General features: G+C 45.2%; 1 protein-coding gene across 1 annotated transcript in view; it reads right to left on the reverse strand.

The window, feature by feature from the left end:
* LOC140737576 (diacylglycerol kinase theta) overlaps nt 1-24,998 on the reverse strand; it is a 332,765-nt gene that overhangs the window by 252,812 nt on the left and 54,955 nt on the right. The window lies entirely within an intron of this gene.

A 24,998-nucleotide genomic window follows, 5' to 3' on the forward strand; every position in this document is an offset into this window, starting at 1 on the left:
CACAGCAAAACAACAGCCACTGGTCCTGACAGGATCTCAACAGACAATAGACAATAGGTGCAGGAGTAGGCCATTTGGCCCTTCTAGCCAGCACCACCATTCAATGTGATCATGGCTGATGATACACAATCAGTACCCCGTTCCTGCCCTCTCTCCATATCCCTTGACCCTGCTATCTATAAGAGTATCTAACTCTCTCTTGAATGCATTCAGAGACTTGGCCTCCACTGCCTTCTGGGGCAGAGCATTCCACATATCCACCACTCTCTGGGTGAAAAAGTTTTTCCGCATCTCTGTTCTAAATGGCCTACCCCTTATTCTTAAACTGTGGCCTCTAGTTCTGGACTCACCCATCAGCGGGAACATGCTTCCTGCCTCCAGCATGTCCAATCCCTTAATAATCTTATATGTCTCAATCAGATCCCCTCTCATCCTTCTAAATTCCAGTGTATACAAGCCCAGTCGCTCCAATCTTTCAACATATGACAGTCCCGCCATTCCGGGAATTAACCTTGTGAACCTACGCTGCACTCCCTCAATAGCAAGAATGTCCTTCCTCAAATTTGGAGACCAAAACTGCACACAATACTCCAGGTGGGGTCTCACCAGGGCCCTGTACAGCTGCAGAAGGATCTCTTTACTCCTATACTAAATTCCTCTTGTTATAAAGGCCAGCATGCCATTAGCTTTCTTCACTGCCTGCTGTACCTGCATGCTTGCTTTCATTGACTGATGTCCGTAAGGAAGGTGGACCAGCAATCTTGTACCACATGCATGCCTTGCTCCTGAAGGTCTCAGAAAAGAAACAAATGCCTTCAGAACTCAGGTTTGCTCTAACAGTACAATATTTAAGAGAGACGAGGCAGATTCTGGCAATTGCAGAGGCATCTCCCTCTTGTCAACAACAGGCTTCATACTTCCATGTAGCCATGTCAGCCAATTCCTTCCATTATCTGAAGTAGTGCTTTCTGAATCACAATGTGGTTTCCACCCATCTAAAGGAACCACAGACATGATCTTCACAGCACACAAATTACAAGAAAAATGCCGTGAACAAAGGCAACGCTTGTACTTGGCATTCATAGCTTTGACACATGCATGAGATACAGTAGACCACCAAGCTCTTTGGCATATTTGATAATAAATGCACTTTGGATCATTCTACCAAAACATGCCTGCCCTGACAAGTAATTACAAACATTGAGGCTACTGCATGATGGCATGTCAGCCACAATATTCAGCAATAGTAGTGCTGAATAAGAACTCTTCACTGTTAATACAGGAGCCAAACAGGGCTGTATCATTGCACCCACCCTATTTAACCATCTTTATTACTGGCATCTTTCATCTCATTGGCCAAGACCTGCCACAAGGAATCCCAACCGTGTATAGAACGGACAAAGGGCTTTTCAACCTCAACCAGCTCAAAAGCTGCCACAGAGAACCGTAATCATGTAAAGAATGGACAACAGACTTTTCAACCTCTACTAGCTTAAAACCTGCCATTCGGAATCCCAAACGTGTATATAATGGACAACAGGCTATTCAACTTCAACTGGTGCAAGACCAAGAATAAGGTCATCACACTATCCATAAAACCATAAGACATATGAGAAGAATTAGGCCATTCGGCCCATCAAGTCTGCTCCAGCATTCCATCACAGCTGACCTCGAAAACCACTCAACCCCATACACCTGCCTTCTCCCCATAACTTTTGATGCCCTGACCAATCAGGAAACTATCAACTTCCACTTTAAATATAACCAACGATTTGGCCTCCACCACAGTGTGTGGCAGAGCATTCCACAGATTGACTACTCTCTGGCTACAAAAATTCCTCCTAACCCCTCTTCTAACAGGCCGTCCCTCAATTTTGCGGCTGTGCCCTCCAGTTCAGGAAACCCCCACCATTTTCTCCACATCCACTTTATCTAGTCCTTTCAATATTCAGTAGGTTTCAATGAGATCCCACCACATTCTTCTAAATTCCAATAAGGACAGGCCCAAAGCTGCCAAGCACTCCTCATATGTTAACAGCTTCCTTCCTGGAATCATCCTCGTGAACCTCCTCTGGACTCTCTCCAATTACAACACATTCATTAAGAGATATGGGGACAAAGCTGTTGACAATATTCTGTGCAGCCTGCCTAGTGTCTTATAAACCATCAGCATTATCTCCTTGCTTTAATATTCTATTCCCCTTGAAATAAATTTCATCTTTGCATTTGCCGCCTTTACCACAGAATTAAATTTCTGGCAGTCTTTGCACGAGGTCTATCTGCATCTCCGATGTTTGAATTTTCTCCCCATTTAGATAGCAGTCTGTACTATCATCCTTTTTACCAAAACGCATTATCATACATTTCCCAACACTGTATTTCATCTGCCTCTTTTTTGCCCATTCGTCCAATTTGTCTAAGTCCTGCTGCAATCACATTGCTTCATCAGCACTATCTACCCCTCCACCTATTTCTGTATCATCTGCAAACTTTGCCACAAAAACATCAATTCCATTATCTAAATCACTGACAAAGTGTGAAAAGTAGCAGTCCCAATACAAACGCCTGAGAAACACCACTCATCACTGGCAGCCAACCAGAAAAGTACTACTTTATTCCGACTTGCAGCCTTCTGCCTGTCAGCCATTCCTCTATCCACGTCAATATCTCTCCTGTAACACCGCAGGATTTTATCTTGCTAAGCAGCCTCATGCATGGCACCTTTTCAAATGTCTTCTGAAATTCCAAGTAAATTGAAGCAAGAGGCTGAGAGTGAAGGACTAAAGACATCTCGGAGAGAAGCAAAGCCTTTTTTTTTTACTGATCGGGGAAAAGAGGCTAGACTGCGCAGGCCCGTGACGTAGCGTGCCAAAGGTTAAAAAAAAGACCGCCATATACAGCGGCCATTGTCGGAGTGCTCTGAGTCAGAATGGGATGGCTTTGGCTCAACAGGCTTCGGCGTGAAGAGGCTGAGGTGAGGGTCGGTTCCAGTAAGTTTTGTTTTATTTAGAGTAGAGAGAATGCCAGGCAGGATGTTGGAATGCTCCTCTTGCAGGATGTGGGAAGTCAGGGAGACCAGACAACAACATCTGCAAGAAGTGCATCCAGCTGCAGCTCCCAACAAACTGCGTTAGGGAACTACAGCAGGAGCTGGATGACCTCCGGATCATTCGAGAGAATGAGAAGTTTATAGATAGTAGTTTCAGGGAGGTAGTTACGCCAAAGGAGCAGTGCACAGGTAATTGGGTTACTGTCAGGCGAGGGAAAGGGAAAGGGCAGGCAGAGCAGGGCTCCCCTGTGGCCATTCCTCTCAACAACATGTATACCGATTTGGATACTGTTGGGGGGGGGGGGGGGGGGGAGAATTACCTGGGACAAGCTGTGGGATCTCAGGCACTGAGTCTGGTTCTGCAGTGCAAAAGGGAGAGGGGAAGAAGAGGAGAGCGGTAATGATAGGGGACTCGATAGTTAGAGATACAGACAGGAGGTTCTGTGGTCCTGACAGAGACTCCTGGATGGTTTGTTGTCTCCCGGGTGCCAGCATCAGTGATGTCTCTGATTGCGTGCACAGCATTCTGAAATAGGAGGGTGAGCAGCCAGATGTCATGGTACACATCGGTATCAATGACGTAGAAAGAAAGAGTGAGGAAGTCCTGAAGAGTGAGTATAGAGAGCTTGGTAGGAAGTTAAAAAGCAGGAACTCGAGGGTGGTAATCTCAGGATTGCTACCTGTGCCATGTGCCAGTGAGAGAAAGAATAGGATGCTCTGGAGGATGAACATGTGGCTGAGGAACTGATGTAGGGGGCAGGGTTCCAGATTTCAGGATCATTGGGATCTCTTCTGGGGCAGGTGGGGCCTGTACAAAGAGACGAGTTGCACATGAACTACAAGGGGACCAATATCCTTACAGGGAGGTTTGCTAGTGCTACTGGGGGTGGGGGGGGGGGGGGAGTTTAAACTAGATTTGAAGGGGGATGGGAAACAGAGTACCAGAGTAGATAGTGGAGTGGGGCTGAAAATAAATGATGTAAAAAGTTCATGCAAAGTCACAAATAGAAGGGTTGTGTGGGGTGGTAATAATCTTCTGAGGTGTGTCTATTTCAATGCGAGGAGTACTGTGGGGAAGGCTGACGAGCTGAGGGTGTGGACTCACACATGGAATTGACATTATAGCCATTAGTGAAACTTGGCTACAGGAGGGGCAGGACTGGCAGCTTAATGTTCCAGGGTTTAGGTGTTTCAGACCTGATAGAGGCAGAGGGATGAAGGGTGGGGGGTGGGGGGGGGGGGGGAGGGTGGCAATGCTAGTCAGGAAAAATGTTACAGCAGTCCTCAGGCAGGACAGATTAGAGGGCTTGTCTACCAAGGGCCATATGGGTGGAGCTGAGAAACAGGAAAGGTATGACCACATTAATAGGGTTGTATTATAGACCACCCAATAGTCAGCGAGAATTGGAGCAGCAAATCTGCAGAGAGATAGCAGACAACTGCAGGAAACATAAAGTTGTGATAGTAGGGGATTTTAATTTTCCACATATTGATTGGGACTCCCATACTGTTAAAGGTCTAGACGGATTAGAGTTTGTAAAATGTGTTCAGGGAAGTTTTCTAAATCAATATATAGAGGTACCACCTTGACAAGATGCAATATTAGATCTCCTATTATGAAACAAGTTAGGACAGGTGACAGAAGTGTGTGTAGGGGAACACTTTGCTTCCAGTGATCATAACACCATTAGTTTCAACTTGATTATGGATAAAGATAGATCTGCTCCTCGGGTTGAGGTTCTAAACTGGAAAAAGGCCAAATCTGAAGAAATGAGAAAGGATCTAAAAAGTGTGGATTGAGACAGGTTGTCCTCTGGCAAGATGTCGTTGGTAATTGGGAGGCCTTCAAAGGAGAAATTTGGAGAGTGCCGAGTTCGTACGTTCCTGTCAGGATTAAAGGCAAAGTGAATAAGAATAAGGAACCTTGGTTCTCTAGGGATACTGGAACTCTGATAAAGAAGAAGAGAGAGATGTATGACATGTATAGGAAACAGGGAGCAAATAAGGTACTTGAGTATAAAAAGTGCAAAAGAATATTTTAGAAAGAAATCAGGAGGGCTAAAAGACGACATGAAGTAACTTTGACAGTCAAAGTGAAGGATAATCCAAAGAGCTTCTACAGGTATATTAAGAGCAAAAGGATAGTAAAGGATAAACTTGGTCCTCTTGAAGATCAGAGTGGTCGGTTATGTAGGGAACCAAAAGAAATGGGGGAGATCTGTATCTGTATTTACTAAGGAAACTGGTATGGAGTCAATGGAAATAAGGCAAACAAGTAGTGAGGTCATGGAACATATACAGATTGAAGAGGAGGAGGTGCTTGCTATCTTGAGGCAAATCAGAGTAGATAAATCCCCAGGATCTAACAGGATATTTCCTTGGACCTTGAAGGAGACTAGTGTTGAAATTGTAGGGGCCCTGACAGATATATTTAAAATGTCGGTATCTACTGGTGAGGTGCCGGAGGATTGGAGGATAGCTCATGTTGTTCCGTTGTTTTAAAAAGGCTCTAAAAGTAACCCAGGAAATTATAAGCCAGTAAGTTTGACGTCGGTAGTAGGTAAATTATTGGAAGGAGTACTAAGAGATAGGATCTTCAAGTATTTAGATAGACAGGGACTTATTAGGGAGAGTCAACACAGCTTTGTGCGTGGTAGGTCATGTTTAACAAATCTATTAGAGTTTTTTGAGGAGGTTAAATGGAAAGTGGATGAAAGGAAGGCAGTGAATGTTGCCTACATGGACTTCATTAAGGCCTTTGACAAGGTCCTGCATGGGAGGTTAGTTAGGAAGATTCAGTTGCTAAGTATACATGGTGAGGTACTGTAGTGATTAGACAGTGGCTCAATGGAAGAAGTCAGAGAGTGGTAGTGGAGGACTGCTTCTCTGAGTGGAGGCCTGTGACTAGTAGTGTGCTACAGGGATCAGTGCTGGGTCCATTGTTATTTGTCATCTATATCAATGATCTGGATGATAATGTGGCAAATTGGATCAGCAAATTTGCTGATGATACAAAGATTGGAGATGTAGTGGACAGTGAGGAAGGTTTTCAAAGCTTGCAGAGGGATTTGAACCAGCTGGAAAAATGGGCTGAAAAATGGCAGATGGAGTTTAATACAGACAAGTGTGAGGTATTGCACTTTGGAAGGAAAAACCAAGGTAGAACATACGAGGTAAATGGTCGGGCACTGAGGAGTGCAGTAGAACAGAGGGATCTGGGAATACAGATATAAAATTCCCTAAAAGTGGCGTCACAGGTAGATAGGGTCATAAAGAGAGCTTTTGGTACATTGGCCTTTATAAACCAAAGTATTGGCATAAGAGTTGGAATGTTATGGTGAGGTTGTATAAGGCATTGGTGAGACCGAATTTGGAGTATTGTGTGCAGTTTTGGTCACAGAATTACAGGAAGGATATTAATAAGGTTGAACACGAGGAAATCTGCAGATGCTGGAAATTCAAACAACACACACAAAATGCTGGTGGAACACAGCAGGCCAGGCAGCATCTATAAGGAGAAGCACTGTCGACGTTTCGGGGCTGATACCCTTCATCAGGACTAACTGAAAGGAAAGATACTAAGAGATTTGAAAGTAGTGTGAGGAGGGGAAAATGCGAAATGATAGGAGAAGACCGGAGGGAGCGGGATGAAGCTAAGAGCTGGAAAGGTGATTGGCGAAAGTGATACAAGAGCTGGAGAAGGGAAAGGATCATGGGACAGGAGGCCTCGGGAGAAAGAAGGGGGGGGAGCACCAGAGGGAGATGGAGAACAGGCAAACAACTAAATATGTCAGGGATGGGGTAAGAAGGGGAAGAGGGGCATTAACGGAAGTTAGAGAAGTCAATGTTCATGCCATCAGGTTGGAGGCTACCCAGCCAGTATATAAGGTGTTGTTCCTCCAACCTGAGTGTGGCTTCATCTTGACAGTAGAGGAGGCCATGGATAGACATGTCAGAATGGGAATGGGACATGGAATTAAAATGTGTGGCCATTGGGAGATCCTGCTTTCTCTGGCAGACCAAGCATAGGTGTTCAGCAAAATGGTCTCCCAGTCTGCGTCGGGTCTCACCAATATATAAAAGGCCACACTGGGAGCCACGGATGCAGTATACCACACCAGCCGACTCACAGATGAAGTGTCACCTCACCTGGAAGGACTGTCTGGGGCCCTGAATGGTCGTGAGGGAGGAAGTATAAGGGCAGGTGTAGCACTTGTTCCACTTACAAGGATAAGTGCCAGGAGGGAGATCAGTGGGAAGGGATGGGGGGACGACGAGTGGACAAGGGAGTCGCATAGGGAGCAATCCCTGCGGAAAGCAGAAGGGGGGGGAGGGAAAGATAAGCTTGGTAGTGGGATCCCGTTGGAGGTGGTGGAAGTTACGGAGAATTATACATTGGACCTGGAGACTGGTGGGGTGGTAGGTGAGGACAAGGAGAACCCTATCCCGAGTGGGGTGGCGGGCGGATGGGGTGAGGGCAGATGTGCGGGAAATGGGAGAGATGCGTTTGAGAGCAGAGTTGATGGTGGAAGAAGGAAAGCCCCTTTGTTTAAAAAAGGAAGACATCTCCTTCGTCCCGGAATGAAAAGCCTCATCCTGAGAGCAGATGTGGTGGATACGAAGGAATTGTGAGAAGGGGATAGCATTTTTGCAAGAGACAGGGTGGGAAGAGGAATAGTCCAGGTAGCTGTGAGAGTCTGTAGGCTTATAGTAGTTATCAGTAGATAAGCTGCCTCCAGAGATGAAGACAGAAAGATCAAGAAAGGGGAGGGAGGTGTCAGAAATGGACCAGGTAAATTTGAGGGCAGGGCGAAAGTTGGAGGCAAAGTTAATGAAGTCAACGAGCTCAACATGTGTGCAGGAGGCAGCGCCAATGCAGTCATCGATGTAGCGAAGGAAAAGAGGGGGATGGATACCCGTATAGGCTTGGAACATGGACTGTTCCACAAAGCCAACAAAAAGGCAGGCATAACTGGGACCCATGCGGGTGCCCATGGCTACCCCCTTGGTTTGGAGGAAGTGGGAGGAACCAAAGGAGAAATTATTGAGAGTAAGAACTAATTCCACTAGACAAAGGAGAGTGGTGGTACAGGGGAATCGGTTAGGTCTGGAATCCAAAAAGAAGTGAAGAGCTTTGAGACCATCCTGGTGGGGGATGGAGGTATATAGGGACTGGACATCCATGGTGAAAATAAGGCAGTGGGGGCCAGGGAACTTAAAATCATTGAAAAAATTCAAAGCATGAGAAGTGTCACAAACATAGGTGGGAAGAGATTGAACAAGGAGGGGGTTAAAACAGTGTCAAGGTATGCAGAAATGAGTTCGGTGGGGCAGGAGCAAGCCGAGACAATAGGTCTGCCTGGACAGGTAGGTTTGTGGATCTTGGGTAGGAGGTAGAAACGGGAAGTGCGGGGTGTGGGAACTATGAGGTTGGTGGCAGTGGATGGGAGATTCCCAGAGCTGATAAGGTTGGTGATGGTCTAGGAGACAGTGGCCTGGTGCTGGGGGGAGCTGTTGTTGTCTGGCGTACTGACGTCTACCTGGCCGAGGCACAGCGACAACTCTCTGATACCTCCTCTCATTTACCCCTTGATTATGACCCCACTAAGGCGCACCAGGCCACTGAAGTACAAATCGAATTAAATATACTAAAAAATTAAATTATAAATCTAATTTAAAAATAGAAAAGGGAAAGTAAGGTAGTGCAAGTCAGGTGCGGAAATTTGGAAGGTACGGCTCAGATCCAGGACAGGATCTGTTCAGCAGTCTCATCACAGTTGGAAAGAAGCAGGTCCCAAATCTGGCTGTACAAATCTTCATTCTCCTGAACCTTCTCCCAGAGGGAAGAGGGGGAAAAGGTGTGTTGGCTGGGTGGGTCGTGTCCTTGATTATCCTGGCAGCACTGCTCCGACAGCGTGCGGTGTAAAGTGAGTCCAAGGATGGAAGATTGGTTTATGCGATGTGCTGGGCTATGTTCACGATCTTCTGCAGCTTCTTCCGGTCTTGGCCAGGACAACTTCCATACCAGGTTGTGATGCACCCTAGAAGAATGCTTTCTATGGTGCACCTATAAAAATTAGTGAGGGTTTTAGGGGACAGGCCAAATTTCTTCAGCTTTCTCAGGAAGTAAAGGCACTGGTGGGCCTTCTTGGCAATAGGGTCAATTGTGATATTCATCCCGAGGAACTTAAAGCTTTTGACCTGTTCCACCTGCGCACCACCGATGTAGATGGGGTCGTGTGGTTCGCTACTCCTTCTGAAGTCAACAACCAATTCCTTCGTCTTGCTGACGTTGAGGGATAGGTTATTGTCTTCGCACTATGCCACCAGGTTCTTAATTTCCTCTCTGTACTCAGACTCATCATTACCCAAGATTCGGCCTACAATTAGAGCAGCTTATGCTTGAGCCTACTCAGGGAAAGGCTGCCTGAGATCGGGTGTTGTGTAATAACCCAGATCTTATTAGGGAGCTTAATGGAAAGGAACCCTTAGGAGGCAGTGATCATTATATGATTGAATTCAGGCTGTAATTTGAGAGGGAGAAGTATAACTCGCTCTATCGCAATGGAATAAAGGGAATTACAGAGGCATGAGAGAGGAGCTTGCCCAGGTGGATTGGAGGAGGATACTGGTGGGGATGATGGCAGAACAGAGATGGCTGAAGTTTCTGGGAATAGTTCACAAGGCACAGGGTAGATGTGTCCCACAGAAGAAATTGTTCTTGAATGGCAGGAGTAGGCAACCGTGGCTAACAAAGGAAATTAAGGACTGCATACAAGCCAAGGGAAAGGCATATAAGGTAGTACAAGTGAATGGGGAGCTGGATGATTGGGAAGCTTTTAAAATCCAACAAAAGATGTGAAATAACCCCAGTAACTTCAGCTATCTCTGTTCTGCCATCATCCCCACCAGTATCCTTCTCCAATCCACCTGGGCAATCTCCTCTCTCATGCCTCTGTAATTCCCTTTATTCCATTGCAATACTGATACATCTGACTTGTGCTTCTCCCTCTCAAACTGCAGTCTGAATTCAATCATACTGTGATCACTGCCTCCTAAGGGTTCATGTGGTACAGGCAGTAATCCCAAGATTACTTCCAAACTTCCTGTATTCTATCATGGAGCTTCAGTATGCAGATAACACCACTGCAGCACACTCTGAAGAAAAACTCCAATATACCCTGAATGACTTTGCCAAGGCATATAGAGGCCTAGGTATTGATTTGAATATAAAAAAGTCACGGGTCCTATATCAGCCACTGCCCACGCAGCCATTTATCCAGCTCTCCATAAAAGTTGTCAATATTTCCCTTGAAAATGTCGAACACTTTCCCTACCTTGAGCAGATTACTCCCCTCAAAAGTAGACATTGACTCAGAGTTCAGCCACTGCCCGAGTAATACTAGTGAAGCCTATGCAAGAATAAGGAAAAGAGTCTTCGAAGGCCATGACATACAGGTCCATGTATTACTATATGAAGCTGAATTATGGACCACCTACAGCAGACACCTGAAAGCAATGGAACAATACCACTACAGATCCTTAAGTAAGATTTTGAAGATCATCTGAAAGGACAGACACACTAACACCAGTGTACTCAAGGAGGCCAACATGATCAGCATCTCCACCATGGTAACGCAATACAACTGGGATGGATAGGTCGTGTCATTCAGGTGCCAAACTCACATCTCCTCAAACAGATCCTTTACTTGCAGTTGGAAAGGCCAGTGAGCCACTAATGAGTAAAGGAAACACTTCAAAGATGACATTAAAATCAGCCTGAAGAAATTGAATATTACTTCTAAAAGCTGGGGCTTTGCACCCAATAGATGCACCTGGAGAAAATCTGTTCAAGAGTGAGCTGCACTACATGAGCCTGATCGCCATTGTGCCACAGAGAACAAACGGCAGCCGTGAAAGGAGAGAATGAACAACCAAAAACCCAACCACTAACCACACAGCCACCACTTATCTGCGTCCACACTGCACCAGAATGTGTCAATGCCGGATCAGCCTCCTGAGGAACCACTAATAAACAACCCCTCAGGAGAACATGTTACTTGTCTCCAGTGATCGCATTATCTGTATCCACTACTTTTAGTTGGTTTTTCCATTGAAAGGCATTGGTGATTTCATACCAGGTTGTGATGCAACCAGTCAATATACTCTCAATCGCACATCAATAAAAGTTTGTCAAAGTTTTAGACGACATGCTGAATCTTCACAGATTTCTAAGACAGTAGAGACACTGCTATACTTTCTTTGCAAAGGCATTTACATGCTGGACCCAGGACAGAGCCTCCGAAATTATAACACTGAGGAATTTAAAGTTGCTCCACCTCTGGTCCCTTGATGACCACCATCTCATGAACCTCCAGATTCTCCTACTATAGTCAATAATCATCTCCTTGATCTTGCCAATACTGAGTGACAGGCTGTTGTGGCACCACTCAGTCAGATTTTCAATCTCCCTCACAGTGAGTATAGGGAGTTAGGGAAGAGGCTGAAGAGCAGGACCTCCAAGGTAGTAATATCTCGGAGAAAGACACTTATAGAACATAGAACAATACAGCACACTATAGGCCCTTCGACCCACAATGTTGTGCCGACCCTTAAACCCTACCTCTCATATAACCCCCCCCACCTTAAATTCCTCCATATACCTGTCTAGTAGTCTCTTAAATTTCACTAGTGTATCTGCCTCCACCACTGACTCAGTCAAGTCAAGTCACTTGAGACAGGCTGTTGGCTCTGCACCAGTCCATTAGCCGCTGCATCTCCTCTCTGTAAGCTGATTCGTCGTTCTTGCTGATGAGATCCACCACGGTCGTGTCATCAGCGAATTTGATGATGTGGTTCGAGCTGTGTGTTGCAGCACAGTTGTGGGTCAGCACAGTGAACAGCAGTGGACTGAGCACACAGCCCCGTGCTCACTGTGATGGTGTTGGAGATGCTACTCCCGATCCGGACTAACTGAGGACTCCCAGTCAGGAAGTCTACGATCCAGCTGCAGAGGGAAGTGTTCAGGGCCAGTAGGCTCAGTTTTCCAATCAGTTTCTGCGGGATGATTGTGTTGAATGCTGAACTGAAGTCTATGAACAGCATTCGAACGTATGTGTCTTTTTTGTCCAGGTGGGTTAGGGCCAGGTGGAGGGTGATGTCAATGGTGTCATCTGTTGAGCGGTTGGGACGGTACGCAAACTGCAGGGGGTCTAGTGAGGGGGGCAGCAGGGTCTTGATATGCCTCATGACAAGCTTCTCGAAACACTTCATGATGATGGATGTGAGTGCAACGGGACGGTAGTCATTTAGGCAGGACATTGGACTTCTTCGGCACGGGGACGATGGTGGCGGCCTCGAAGTACGTTGGAACGGTGGCGCTGCTCAGGGAGATGTTGAAGATGTCAGTGAGAACATCTGCTAGCTGGTCTGCACATCCTCTGAGCACTCTACCAGGAATGTTGTCTGGACCAGCAACCTTCCATGAGTTGACTCTGCACAGGTTTCCTCTCACATCGGCCATGGTGAGACACAGCACCTGGTCAGTTGTGGGGGGGGGGGGGGGGTGTGGACTTCCTCGCCACCACGTCATTTTCCGCCTCAAAACGGGTATAGAAGTTATTCAGCACATCTGGGAGGGAGGCATCACCTGCACAGACAGGTGATGTTGTCCTGTAATTGGTGATGGCCTGGATGCCCTTCCACATGCACCGTGTGTCGCCGCTGCTGTTTGGTCCTTGCTGTTGTTAGGGCTGCCTTGTCGCCTGCTCTGAAGGCAGAGTCACGGGTCCTCAGCAGCACATGCACCTTCGCAGTCATCCATGGCTTCTGGTTGGCGCGTATAGTGATGGTCTTGGACAGAGTAACATCATCAATGCACTTGCTGATGTAGCTGGTCACTGATGCTGTGTACTCCTCTAAGATGGTAGAATCGCCATCAGTTGCAGCCTCCCTGAACATGTGCCAGTCAGTGTGCTCAAAGCAGTCTTGAAGAGCAGAGATGGCTCCTGCTGGCCAGGTTTTCACCTGCTTCTGAACTGGTCTGGAGCACCTGACGAGCGATGCTGGGATTAGCATAACAGAGATGTGGTCTGAGCATCCGAGGTGGGGGCGGGGCTCTGCCCAGTACACGTCGGGGATATTTGTGTAAACCAGGTCCAACACGTTCTCCCCCCCCCCCCCTTGTTGCAAAGTCCACATACTGATGGAATTTGGGGAGCACTGACTTAAGGTTCGTGCAGTTAAAATCTCTGGTGACAATAAACAGTCCATCAGGGTATGCGTTCTGCAGTTCACTAATAGCCCCATACAGTTCACAGAGCGCCTCCTCAGCATTAGCGCTGAGGGGAATATACACACAGAACATAAAGACAGTGGTGAATTCCTGTGTGAAATAAAATTATCTGCATCTAATAGCCACAAACTCCATTAGCAATGAGTAGTATCTGGAAACCAGCAGAGTTCTTGCACCATTCCGTGTTGATGTAAACACACAAGCCACCACTGACTCAGGCAGTGCATTCCACTCACAAACCACTCTCTGAGTAAAAAAACCTTCCTCTAATATCCCCCTTGAACTTCCCTCCCCTTACCTTAAAGCCATGTCCTCTTGTATTGAGCAGTGGTGCCCTGGGGAAGAGGTGCTGGCTGTCCACTCTGTCTATTCCTCTTAATATCTTGTATACCTCTATCATGTCTCCTCTCATCCTCCTTCTCTCCAAAGAGTAAAGCCCTAGCTCCCTTAATCTCTGATCATAATGCATTCTCTCTAAACCAGGCAGCATCCTGGTAAATCTCCTCTGTACCCTTTCCAATGCTTCCACATCCTTCCTATAGTGAGGCGACCAGAACTGGACACAGTACTCCAAGTGTAGCCTAACCAGAGCTTTTTAGAGCTGCATCATTACCTCGCGACTCTTAAACTCTATCCCTTGACTTATGAAAGCTAACACCCCATAAGTTTTCTTAACTACCCTATCTACCTGTGAGGCAACTTTCAGGGATCTGTGGACATGTACCCCCAGATCCCTCTGCTTCTCCACACTCCCAAGTATTCCAAGTATGGGAGTTATATACAGGCCACTGAACAGTAACCAGAATGTGGGATACAAATCACAAAGGGAGACAGAAAAGGTGTATAATAAGAACAATGTTATGATAGTCATGGGGGATTTCAGTATGCAGGTAGATTGGGAAAATCAGGCTGGTGCTGGATCCCACAAGATGGTTTTTCAGAGCAGCTTGTGGTTGAGCTTGTATTGAGGGAAAAGGCAATTCTGGATTGGGTGATATACAATGAACCAGATTTGATTAGTCAGCTTAAGGTAAGGAATGCTTAGGAAGCAGTAATCATAGTATGATGGGTTCACCCTGCAGTCTGTGAGGGAGAAGCTGAAGTCAGATGTATCAGTATTACAGTGGAGTAAAGGGAATTACAGAAGCATGAAAAAGGAGCTGGTGAAAGTTGATTTGAAGGGGACATTGGCAATGATGATGGCAGAACAACAATGGCTGGAGTTTCTGAAGGAAATTTGGAGGTGCAGGATTGATTCATCCCAAAGTCCTAAAAATGAAGAAGTATTCTAAAGGGAAGATGAGGCAACCGTGCTGACAAGGGAAGTCAAGGACAGCATAAAAGCAAAAGAGAGGGCATTTAATAAAGCAACCATTAGTGGGAAATTAGAGGACTGGGAAGCTTTTAAAAACCAATAGAAGGCAACCAAGTAGCAGGGTTTTCTTCAGGGAAAATCTTGTCTGACAAATCTGTTGGAATTCTTTGAGGAAATAACAGACAGGATAAACAAAGGAGAGCCAATGGATGTTGTTTACTTGGATTTTCAGAGTGGGCCTACTCTGGTTGGCTGCCAGTGACTAGTGGTGTTCCACAGGGGTTGGTATTGGGACTGCTTCGTTTCACATTATATGTCTACAGTTTGGATAACAGAATTGATTTGCTTTATGGCCACGTTTGCAGACAATACAAAGATAGATGGAATGGAAGGTAGTGTTGAGGAAGCAGGGAAACTACAGAAGGACTTAGACTTATTGGGGGAATGAACAAAGAAGTGGCAGATGGAACATAGTGTAGCGAAGTGTTATGATCATGTATTTTGGTAGAAGGAATAAAGGCATAGACTATTTTCTAAATGAAGAGAAAATTCAAAATTCAGAGGTGCAAAGGGACAAGGGAACAGTTTTGGGCCACCTATCTAAGAAAAGATGTGCTGGTATTGGAGAGAACCAGAGGAGATTAACGAGAATTACTCTGGGAATAAAAGAATTATTGTGTGAGGAGCATTTGATCAAGTCAAGTCAAGTCACTTTTATTGTCATTTCCACCATAACTGCTGGTACAGTGCATAGTAAAAATGAAACAACGTTTTTCAGGACCATGGTGTTACATGACACAGTACAAAAACTAGCCTGAACTACGTAAAAAAAAAACACAGAGAAAGCTACACTAGACTACAGATCTACACAGGACTACATAAAGTGCACAAAAACAGTGCAGGCATTACAATAAATAATAAACAGGACAATAGGGCAAGGTGTCAGTCCAGGCTTCGGGTATTGAGGAGTCTGACAGCTTGGGAGAAGAAACTGTTACATAGTCTAGCCATGAGATCCCGAATGCTTCGGAGACTTTTCCCAGACGGCAGGAGGGAGAAAGGATTGGATGAGGGGTGCATGGGGTCCTTCATAATGCTGTTTCCTTTGCGGATGCAGCGTTAGTGTAAATGTCCGTGATGGTGGGAAGAGAGACTCAGATGATCTTCTCAGCTGACCTCACTATCCGCTGCAGGGTCTTGCAATCTGAGATGGTGCAATTTCCAAACCAGGCAGTGATGCAACTGCTCAGGATGCTCTCAATACAACCCCTGTAGAATGTGATGAGGATGGGGGGTGGGAGATGGACTTTCCTCAGCCTTCGTAAAAAGTAGAGACGCTGTTGGGCTTTCTTTGCTATGGAGCTGGTGTTGAGGGACGAGGTGAGATTCTCCGTCAGGTGAACACCAAGAAATTTGGTGCTCTTTACGATCTCTACCGAGGAGCTGTCGATGTTCAGCGGGGAGTGATCGCTCCGTGCTCTCCTGAAGTCAACAACCATCTTCTTTTGTTTTGTTCACATTAAGAGACAGGTTGTTGACTCTGCACCAGTCCATTAGCCGCTGCACCTCCTCTCTGTAAGCTGACTCCTCGTTCTTGCTGATGAGACCCACCACAGTCGTGTCATCGGCACACTTGATGATATGGTTCGAGCCGTGTGTTGCAGCACAGTCATGGGTCAGCAGAGTGAACAACAGTGGACGCAGCCCTGGGGGGGCCCCGTGCTCAGTGTGATGGTGTTGGAGTTGCTGCTCCCGATCCGGACTGACTGAGGTCTCCCAGTCAGGAAGTCTAGGATCCAGTTGCAGAGGGTGGTGTTCAGGTGTTCAGGTGTTCAGGGAGGTGATGGCACTAGGCCTGTACTCACTGGAGTTTAGAAGAATGACGGGCCATCTCATCCAGCAAGAAGGTTCCAGTGATCAACAGCGACATCCTGCAGACAGCTCACAAAACTACTAGATACCCTTATTTTAAAATACTACTTCTAAAATGCATACTATTGCAGCGTGTAACTTTCATTTTAAGGGTGCATTTTTGAACTGGCTAAATGATCTGACAATCTGCATATTTGCAGTCTCCTGGGAGATTCAGTGAAGTCAAAAACAGAGTGTGCAAGGGCGACCATTGAGCCTTCATGGCTGAACACGAACCCGTGGTCAGTTCCATTACTCTACACCAATTAAACTGTCGAGCAAGGTTAAAATCAATGAAGAAGAGCGTGGAAAATGAGCAGGTATTCAGTGCCATCTGCCTGCTTTTGACCGGCCTCCATCTTGCTGCTGACGGCAGAAGGTACAGGAGTCTTGAGTCCCACGCTGCAAGATTTGATCTCCTCAGCAGCTCGGGCTGAGTACTCATTTTCAGGGGACTCTGCAGCTTGAATTTTAGTCCTCGGTGCTGAACTGGCCCATTTTCAGGGACTCTGCAGTTCACGTTCCATGTGTTTTTGTTTATTCTTTTTTACTATTTGTGTGAGGTGCTGGAGTGTAGAAATGACTCTGAGCACTGTGGCCTATAGCCATCAACACAACTCTGAACTAACTTACTAAGTGGCTGCAGTTCCTGGACCATTCTGGGGACTCTGCTCTTTGATGTTTAATATTCTGTGTGTTATTTGCTTGCTTTTTGCTGTTTGCACGATTTGTTTTTTCTGCACATTAGGTGTTTGATAGCCTTTGTTGGGTGAGGTTTTTCTCTAAATGGGTTCTATGGTGTTTCTGTTTTGTGACTGTCTGCAGGAAGATGAGTCACAGGGTTGCATTCTCTATACATACTTTGATATAAATGTAAGTTGAACATTCAAACCTGTTAAATATTGAAAGCCCTAGACAAAATGTAAACACAAAGTACACTGCAGATGCTATGGTCAAATCAACATGTACAAACAAGCTGGATGAACTCAGCAGGTTGGGCAGCATCTGTTGAAATCAGCAGTCAACGGATGCTGCCCGACCTGTTAAGTTCATCCAGCTTGTTTGTAGGTCTGGATAAAATGGATGCGGAAAGTGAATCTGTGTTTCCGTGGCCTTTTCCTCAGCTTTGTGATGGTAAATATACTGCCAACAACAGTAAATGGGAAATATGTTCATTATATTACAAAATATAACTGAAGCACTTATCCATTTGGTAGGAGAGGTCGTTAAACTGCCTGCAAGAATACGGGCAACATGAGATTCAATCTAATTTTTCAGCTGCCATTCTCCTGTGCTAATATCACTACGACGACCTTCAGATTTTTCTTAGACTTACAACTCAGCCAATATATAACCATATAACAATTACAGCATGGAAACAGGCCATCTCGGCCCTGCTAGTCCATGCCGAACGCTTACTCTCACCTAGTCCCACTGATTCGCACTCAGCCCATAACGCTCCATTCCTTTCCTGTCCATATACCTATCCAATTTTACTTTAAATGACAATACCAAACCTGCCTCTACCACTTCTACTGGAAGCTCGTTCCACACAGCTACCACTCTCTGAGTAAAGAAATTCCCCCTCGTGTTACACTTAAACTTTTGCCCCTTAACTCTAAACTCATGTCCTCTTGTTGGAATCTCCCCTACTCTCAATGGAAAAAGCCTATCCATGTCAACTCTATCTATCCCCCTCATAATTTTAAATACCTCTATCAAGTTCCCCCTCAACCTTCTACGCTCCAAAGAATAAAGACCTAACTTGTTCAACCTTTCCCTGAAACTTAGGAGCTGAAACCCAGGTAACATTCTAGTAAATCTTCTCTGTACTCTCTCTATTTTGTTGACTTCTTTCCTATAATTCGGTGACCAGAACTGTACACAATACTCCAAATTTGGCCTTACCAATGCCTTGTACAATTTTAACATTACATCCCAACTCCTATATTCAATGCTCTGATTTATAAAGGCCAGCATACCAAAAGCTTTCTTCACCACCCTATCCACATGAGATTCCACCTTCAGGGAACTATGCACCATTATTCCTAGATCACTCTGTTCTACTGCATTCTTCAATGCCCTACCATTTACCATGTATGCCCTATTTGGACTATTCCTACCAAAGTGTAGCACTTCACACTTATCAGCATTAAACTCCATCTGCCATCTTTCAGCCCACTCTTCTAACTGGCCTAAATCTCTCTGCAAACTTTGAAAACCTACTTTATTATTCACAACACCACCTGACTTAGTATCATCTGCATACTTACTAATCCAATTTACCACCCCATCATCCAGATTATTAATGTATATGACAAACAACATTGGACCCAGTACAGATCCCTGAGGCACACCACTAGTCACCGGCCTCCAACCTGACAAACAGTTATCCACCACTACTGTCTGGCATCTCCCATCCAGCCACTGTTGAATCCATTTTACTACTTCAATATTAATACCTAACGATTGAACCTTCCTAACTAACCTTCCGTGCGGAACCTTGTCAAAGGCCTCACTGAAATCCATATAGACAACATCCACTGCTTTACCCTCGTCAACTTTCCTCGTAACCTCTTCAAAAAATACAGTAAGATTTGTCAAACATGACCTTCCAGGCACAAATTCATGTTGACTGTTCCTAATCAGACCCTGTCTATCCAGATAATTATATATACTATCTCTCAGAATACTTTCCATTAATTTACCCACCACTGACGTCAAACTAACAGGCCTATGATTGCTAAGTTTATTCTTAGTACCCTTTTTAAACAATGGAACCGCATGAGCAATTTGCCAATCCTCCGGCACAATCCCCGTTTCTAATGACATTTGAAATATTTCTGTCAGAGCCCCTGCTATTTCTACACTAACTTCCCTCAAGGTCTTAGGGAATATCCTGTCAGGACCCGGAGATTTATCCACTTTTATATTCCTTAAAAGCGCCAGTACTTCCTCGTCTTTAATCGTCATAGTTTCCTTAACTCCCTACTTGTTTCCCTTACCTTACGTAATTCAATATCCTTCTCCTCATTGAATACCGAAGAAAAGAAATTGTTCAACGTCTCCCATATCTCTTTCGGCTCCACACATTGCTGTCCACTCTGATTCTCTAAGGGACCAATTTTATCCTTCACTATCCTTTTGCTATTAATATAACTGTAGAAACCCTTCGGATTTATTTTCACCTTACTTGCCAAAACAACCTTGTATCTTCTTTTAGCTTTTCTAATTTCTTTCTTAAGATTCTTCTTACATTCTTTATATTCCTCGAGCACCTCATTTACTCCATGCTGCCTATATTTATTAGATATCTCTCTTTTTCCTAACCAAGTTTCCAATATTCCTTGAAAACCATGGCTCTCTCAAACTTTTAACCTTTCCTTTCAGACAGACAGACAGACATACTTTATTGATCCCAAGGGGAAATTGGGTTTTGTTACAGCTGCACCAACCAAGAATAGTGAAGAAATATAGCAATATAAAACCATAAATAATTAAATAATAATAAGTTAATCGTGCCAAGTGGAAATAAGTCCAGGACCAGCCTATTGGCTCAGGGTGTCAGACACTCCGAGGGAGGAGTTGTAAAGTTTGATGGCCACAGGTAGGAATGACTTCCTATGGCGCTCAGTGTTACATCTCGGTGGAATAAGTCTCTGGCTGAATGTACTCCTGTGCCTAACCAGTACATTATGGAGTGGATGGGTGTCATTGTCCAAGATGGCATGCAACTTGGACAGCATCCTCTTTTCAGACACCATGGTCAGAGAGTCCAGTTCCACACCCACAACATCACTGGCCTTACAAATGAGTTTGTTGATTCTGTTGGTGTCTGCTACCCTCAGCCTGCTGCCCCAGCACACAACAGCAAACATGATAGCACTGGCCACCACAGCCTCGTAGAACATCCTCAACCTAACAGGAACATAAAGAATCTGTACCCTCAAAAATTCACCTTTAAGTGACCTCCATTTCTTTATTACATCCTTTCCATAAAACAAATTGTCCCAATCCACTCCTTCTAAATCCTTTCGCATCTCCTCAAAGTTAGCCTTTCTCAAATCAAAATCTCAACCCTGGGTCCAGTCCTATCCTTCTCCATAATTATATTGAAACTAATGGCATTGTGATCACTGGACCCAAAGTGCTCCCCAACACATACCTCCGTTACCTGACCTATCTCATTCCTTAACAGGAGATCCAACACTGCCCCTTCTCTAGTTGGTACCTCTATATATTGCTGCAAAAAACTATTCTGCACACATTTTACAAACTCCAAACCATCCATCCCTTTTACAGTATGGGCTTCCCAGTCTATGTGTGGAAAATTAAAATCTCCCACAATCACAACCCTGTGCTTACTACAAATATCTGTTATCTCCTTGCAAATTTGCTCCTCCAATTCTCACTCCCCATTAGGTGGTCTATAATACACCCCTATAAGTGTTACTACACCTTTCTCATTCCTCAATTCCACCCAAATAGTCTCCCTAGACGAGCCCTCTAATCTATCCTGCCAGAGCACCGCTGTAATATTTACTCTGACAAGCAATGCAACACCTCCCCCTCTTGTCCCTCAGATTCTTTCACACCTGAAGCAACGAAATCCAGGAATGTTTAGTTGCCAATCACACCCCTCCTGCAACCATGTTTCACTAATAGCTACAACGTCATATTTCCAGGTATCAATCCATGCTCTAAGCTCATCCACCTTTCTTACAATGCTCCTAACATTAAAATAAATGCATTTAAGAAATTCTCCTCCTCTTCCTCTCTGTTTATCTCTAACAGTACAAAGAACTTTACTGTCTTCTTTTTCTTCCTTCTCCCATACATCTGTTCCTACACTCTGGTTCCCCTCCCCCCTCATATCTAGTTTAAATCCACTGGAGCCTCTCTAGCAAACCTACCTGCAAGATTATTTGTCCCCCTCCAGTTCAGATGTAAACTGTCCCACTGGAACAGGTCCCACCTTCCCTGGAAAACTGCCTAATTATCTATAAATCTGCAGCCCTCCCTCCTGCACCATGTCTTCAGCCACGTGTTGATCTGCACTATCTTACTATTTCTAAACCCACCTACACGTGGCACTGGTAGCAATCCTGAGATTGCTATCCTGGAGGTCCTGTCCTTTAACTTGGTACCTAGCTCCCTAAACTCACCTTTCAGGACCTCCTCACTCTTCCTACTTATGTCATTGGTCCCTACATGGACCATGACATCCGGCTGCTCACCCTCCCTCTTAAGAATACTGAGAACTCGATCTGAGATATCGCGGACCCTGGCACCAGGGAGGCAACAGACCATCCGGGATTCTCGATCTCTTCGACAGAACCTCCTACCTGTCCCCCTAACTATCAAATCCCCTATCACTACTGCTCTCTTCTTTTCCCTCCTTCCTTTCTGAGCTGAGGGTCCAGTCTCGGTGCCAGAGATGCAACCACTGCAACTTGTCCCTGGTAGGTCGTCCCCACCAACAGTATCCAAAACGGTATACTTATTGTTGATGAGAACAGCCACAGGGGTGCTCTGCTCTTCCTGTCTATTCCCCTTCCCTCTCCAACTACCTATCTCCTGACTCCTAAGGGTGACTATCTCCCTGAAACTCCTGTCTACTTCGGCCTCTGCCTCCCGAATGATCTGAAGTTCATCCAGCTCCAGTTCCCTAACACGGTTTGGCAGGAGCTGCAGCTGGATGCACCTTTTGCAGATGTAATCATCAGGGACAGCTGTGCTCGCCCTGACTTCCCACATACTGCAAATGGAGCACTCAACTGCCCTAAATGCTGCCTCCATTACCTACTCCTAATCTAATTACCGTAGATGTCGGATTATAAGCCGCTACTTTTTTCCCACATTTTGAACAGCTTTGAACTCTGCGGCCTTTAATACGGTGCGGCTAATGCATTATTTTTTTCATGCCGCCAAAAACATTTTGCCTCGTAACAGTAGACCAATAAAATTGATGAGTAGTTCACAGAGGTCCAATGAAATTGTACGATAAATCAAGCGCACTTTCACAATTAAATTATTGTAAATCAGTCATTTGTACTCACCCTCATCAACATGGAAAACACTCGAAGAAAAGCATTGTGCTGCCTTTATGGCAGTTATTTAGTTTATAATATTTTCGCTTAGTAATTCATTTTCTAGTTAAAGTTAGAAGTGTTTTAACTATATTTGTTTTCTGTACTACATCGCGGGATGCTATGACGTCACACCCGGTTTCGCCGCGTCTTGTGGGAAAAATGCCGTTTGCGATAAACGGGAAGGAGGGGGGCGAGCGGCATTACGCGAGCGGCATTGGATCTGAGCGAACGCTGCTTTTAAGTTAAAGGCGATCAATAACTTTTCCTGGTAGGCTGCAGTATATATATTTTTTACCAGTCGTTAGGAGATATTGGAATGTTGTTCAGTAAAAAAGTATACGCAACGTATATTTAAAAGTAGCCGCGTTACAGGCACGGTTTGAAAAAAAGTATTTGCAATATGTATTTGTTTATGTTACCATATGGATTTAATTAAAAGTTAAAAAATCCTCACGTGTAATATCTTTCTGTGTAAATATCTCATATTACAACGTGGGACACCTGCGGCCGAAAATCCGGTGCGGCCTAAAATCCGGTGCGGCCTAAAATCCGGTGCGGCCTGTACAAGTAAAAAATTGATTTTCTTTCTAAAATTAGAGCCAGCGGCTTTTAATCAGGTGCGCTCTGTAGTCCGGAATCTACGGTAGATTAAATAAAGGAGCTTACCCGGCCTTACCTCACCTGGAGTGAAGCTCATACTCAGCTTCTGCTCGCTATTTAAATTCTCCCGCTGCCTCACGGGCCAACTTTCACACACTTGCTCAGTTGTGCCCCGTTCGAACCTCACCTCTGCCTGTTCTCACCGAAGCCTGATTGAGCCAAAGCCATCCCACTCTGCCTCAGTCCACTCCGACGATGGCCGCTGTATATGGCAGTCTTCCTTTTTAAACCTTTGGTACGCTACATTACGCGCCTGCGCAGTCTAGCTTCTTTGCCGCAATCAGTTTTTAAAAAAACTGCTTCTCTCCGAGCTTCTTTTACCTCTTCCCTCTCCGCCTCTTGCTGCACTTTAAATAACCATTAAATACTTCCTCTCCTTTTTAAACCTTTAATAAAACTCACATCATACACATTTTGAACAAAACAGCTCAGCAGATTACGCAAACAGAAAGAACTTCACAAGCTGAGAGAAATCTTCGCTAACATTCATTTTGAGAGGACTAGAATATAAAAGCAAGGATTTAATGTTGATGCTTTATACTGTATAGCGTTGGTCAAACTGAGTACTGTGAGCAGTCTTGGGCCCCATATCTAAGGAAAGATATGCTGACAGAGGAGGCTTTGGAAAATGATTCTGGAATGAAAATGCTAATGTACAAGGAGCATTTGGGCCCTTGAGTCAGCAAGTGAGGCCTCTGTCAGTCCAGGTCGACCACAGATGTGTTGCATTCCAGGTGTATTGATATGCAAGCTTGGGCAGTACGATATGGAGAGCAAGCTGTTATCCATGTAGCACGCTCCCCTTCTCCTTACATCTGATGAACCACAAGGAATGGCAGAGACCGATACAGTGAGGCACCAGCAGCGTCGCAGAGGTTGCCAGCCAGCATTGAACTCAATGTTGGACTGCCTTCGGGACACCAGTTCCAGATTTTTCCCTCTGGGTTTACTCCCTAAGCCTTTCCCATTAGTGGGAGTAGCCACAAGACACTGGAAGCTTGCAATCAGTTTTCCCTCCGATCAAGGTGACGCCAGTGAACAATGATTCCTCAGGCAACAGCTTCCAGATCATCAATAATTTCAGCTTTTCTACGTCTTCTACTTATTCTTTTTATCTTAATTTTTTCTTTTGAAACTGTTGGAGCCTGTGATTTACATTCTATAGTTGGATTGATTCTGCCAAAACTCCAGGAGAGAAATGCAAGCACGAGCTACCATGAGGTAAAGCTCAGAGACAAGACGAAGGGCTATGATAGACAACATTTCTCTCTGATTGAAGCATCGAGGTAGATTGAAATATCGAGGCAAATGTTGAGGAGGGCAAGCAGTTCAAAGCACTTCCCTCAGAGGGGCCCTGGCTCGAGTTGCTTCCCTCGGAGAGACCACTGGCTCGAGTTGCTTCCCTCGGAGGGACCACTGGCTTGAGTTGCTTCACTCGGAGGGACCACTGGCTCGAGTTGCTTCCCTCAGAGGGGCGCTGGCTCAAGTTGTCTTCTATGGAGGGGCTGCAGGGTCGAGGCGCTGCTGCCGGAGGGGTTGCTGGCTCGAGATGCTCTCAGTGATGTTATTGAAATTCTAAGATTTACAGATTGGACTGTAGTTCAAACTAACTGTAGCTCAGCTTGGAAGAGGCATTGGCTTTAGGTAAAGTGACATTAAGGCTCTCTTTTTTCCCTC

Source organism: Hemitrygon akajei, chromosome 13, assembly GCF_048418815.1.
Source record: "Hemitrygon akajei chromosome 13, sHemAka1.3, whole genome shotgun sequence".
Lineage (NCBI taxonomy): Eukaryota > Metazoa > Chordata > Chondrichthyes > Myliobatiformes > Dasyatidae > Hemitrygon > Hemitrygon akajei.